A 3,273-nucleotide genomic window follows, 5' to 3' on the forward strand; every position below is an offset into this window, starting at 1 on the left:
CATCAAAACTAACTCGATTACATGATAGATCTCATCCTACTCATCACCGCCCAGTGAGCCTACGAATAGATTACTCACGAGCGAGGAAGAGCTTCATGGAATTGGAGAGGGAAGAAGGTTGATGATGACGATGGCGATAATTTCCCCTCTCCAGAGCCCAAGACAGACTCCAGATCTGCCCTCCAGATGAAGAACAGGAGGTGGCGGCGCCTCCGTAACGAAAACGCGACGAAAACTTCTCTTTTTTATTTTTTCTGGGACGAAAGGCAGCTTATAGAGCTGGAGTTGGGGGCGGCAGGTGCCTGTGGGCGCCACAAGCCTGCCCACCGCCACCAGGGGGTGGTGGCGGAGCAGGGGCTTGTGGCCCACTGGCCCACCCCCTGAGGTGGAACTTGGTGTAGATATTTTTGATATTTTCCAAAACTGCTCCCCGTAAATTTTTAGGACGTTTGGAGAACTTTGATTTCTACACAAAAATAACACCAATGCAATTCTGCTGAAAACAGCGTCAGTCCAGGTTAGTTCCATTCAAATCATGCAAATTAGAGTCCAAAACAAGGGCAAAGGAGTTTGGAAAAGTAGATACGATGGAGACGTATCAACTCCCCCAAGCTTAAAACCATGCTTGTCCTCAAGCAACTCAGTTGACAAACTGAGAGAGTAAGAAAAACTTTGACAAACACTGTTTGATCTTGTTGTTGCAACTATGTCTAACTCATAACCAGAATTTCAGCAAGATCACAAGTTAACCACATAAGCAAATGACACAAAGGTCTCACGGTAAACTAATATCAATGGCATAATCAGCTAACGAGCAAATAATAATGACTTTCAAATACCAACACTTCAATCAAAACAAGCATGAAGCAATATGAATAGGTGGTATCTCGCTAGCTCTTTCTGAGACCGCAAAACATAAATGCAGAGCACTTCAAAGATCAAGGGCTGACTAAACATTGTAATTCATAGCAACGAAGATCCAGTCATAGTAATTCGCAATATCAATCAAAAGCAAAGCATAAAAATGACAAAGGTGCTCGCTAATTGGTGCTTATATAGGAGGACGATGACTCGACAGGAAAATATATAGACAGGCCCTTCGTAGAGGGAAGCATTGATTTGCAAAGGTGCCAGAGCTCAAGCTTTGAAAACAGAGATAATAATTTTGGGTGGCATGCTTTCATTGTCAATGCAATGACCAAGAGTTCTCAGTATCTTCCATGCTACTCATGCTATAGGCGGTTCCCAAACAGAAAAGTAAAGTTTTAAATCCCCCACCACCAATCAATCACACTCCACGGCTAGCCGAATCCTTGGGTACCGTCCATACTAACATCAATCCGGGGGGAGTCTTGTTTTATAATTATGTTTTCGATTTAAGCGTGGAACTGGGCATCCCAAATACCGGCCCCTTTCTCGTGAATGACTGTGAATAAACACATGTCGAGGATAACACTCCTAGCATGGAAGATACCAATAGCCCTCTTCACCACATGAGCGGTTCGGGCATGCAAAACAGATTATTTCATGAAGGTTTAGAGAATGGCACATGCAAATTTGCTTGGAACGACAGGTAGATACCGCAAATAGGTAGGTATGGTGGAATCTCATGGAAAAACTTTTGGGTTTATGGAAGTGGATGCACAAGCAGTATTCCTCTTAGTACAAGTGAAGGCTAGCAAAAGACTGGGAAGCGACCAACTAGAGAGCGACAACAGTCATCAAGATGCAATGAGTTTGACTAACATTAAATGCAAGCATGAACAGGATATAAATCACCATGAACACGAACATCATAGAGGCTATGTTGATTTTGTTTGAACTACATGCATGAACATGCACCAAGTCAAGCCACTTGAAACATTCAAAGGAGAACCATCCTATCACAGTACATCATAGTCATCTCAAAATCTATGTTGGCATTCAAGACAAACCATTATAAGCTCTCAGCTAAATAAGCATGGCATCAGAAACTATGATCTCTAAGTTGTCATTGCAAACATGGTTCTCTCACAACAAAGCTAAATATGGGTCGACAAGCTAGTCATATTTACAAAAACAAAATAGATAGAGTTCATACCAGCTTTTCAGTCTCAGTCACTTCATCATATATCATCATTGTTGCCTTTCATTTGCACGATTGAACGATGTGAACAATAATAAGCTGCTCGTGCATTGGACTAAGCTGAATATGCAGGCAAACACAAAGGAGAAGACAAAATAATATGGCTCTTTGAAAGCTAAACAGGTAAGCATGCAAGAACCACTAAGCATTGTAACCAATATCTTCTACCTTGACACAAAGAAAAATAAAACTATTTACACGGGAAATCTCCCAACAAGCAAAAGAAGAAAGAAAAATCTTTTTGGGTTTTCTCAAAAGGACACAAAACAAGAAAACAAGAAAACGAAAAGAAACTAGCATGGATAATACAGTGGCAAAGTGTAAACACCGGCTAACAAGGTGAAAGCATAAGCATGAATGTACAGTCGTTGAGAACACGTACTCCCCCAAGCTTAGGCTTTTGGCCTAGCTTGGTCTACTCCCATGGTGGGAAATAACCAGCTCCAGGATACTCCGGAGAAGACTGTGGATGCCACTGCTGTGTGAGTTCCTCTGGCTCCCACTGATAAACTGGCGTCTGGTACTCGACTGGCGGCTCGGGCATGGGCGCATGTGGTTGGGCCAAGCCCCAAAATGCGTAGATGTCCGCGGGCATAATAGTGTACCTTCCTGCATGAAGATCGAACAAAGAAGGAGCAGGCAAAGTAATAGTCTCTCGAGTACCCTGAATAGACACCAGGTTATAAATCATCCGTCTATTAGCATCTCTATCCAGAAAATCATCGTGAACCATGCTGTCATAATCCAGATATATCTCAGGGAGAAGCATCTCTCCTTCCTCTCCTAGTCTAATGGGTATCTCAAAGTGTCTGGCAAGACAGGTAGCATAGATACCTCCATAGACGACACCTTTAGAACGGTTCAGGTTCAACTGTTGAGCTACTATAGCGCCCAAGCTATAAGTCTTATCGTTATAAAGGCCTTCGCGCAAAACCGCATGGTCTCGAGAACTAAGTGATCCAGCCTCCCCACGGCCAATTAAACATTTTCCCACAAATAGTGAGAAGTACCGAAGCACAGGACAATGTATGCTAGCAATTCTAGCGCGAGACACTCCTCTCTCCTCTCCAACAGCAATAGAACCAATGAAATCCTCCAAGTCCCGTGGACGAGGGTCACGGATATCCCCAACATACGTTAATTTGCAT

This window comes from Hordeum vulgare, chromosome 7H (genome assembly GCF_904849725.1).
Source record: "Hordeum vulgare subsp. vulgare chromosome 7H, MorexV3_pseudomolecules_assembly, whole genome shotgun sequence".
Lineage (NCBI taxonomy): Eukaryota > Viridiplantae > Streptophyta > Magnoliopsida > Poales > Poaceae > Hordeum > Hordeum vulgare.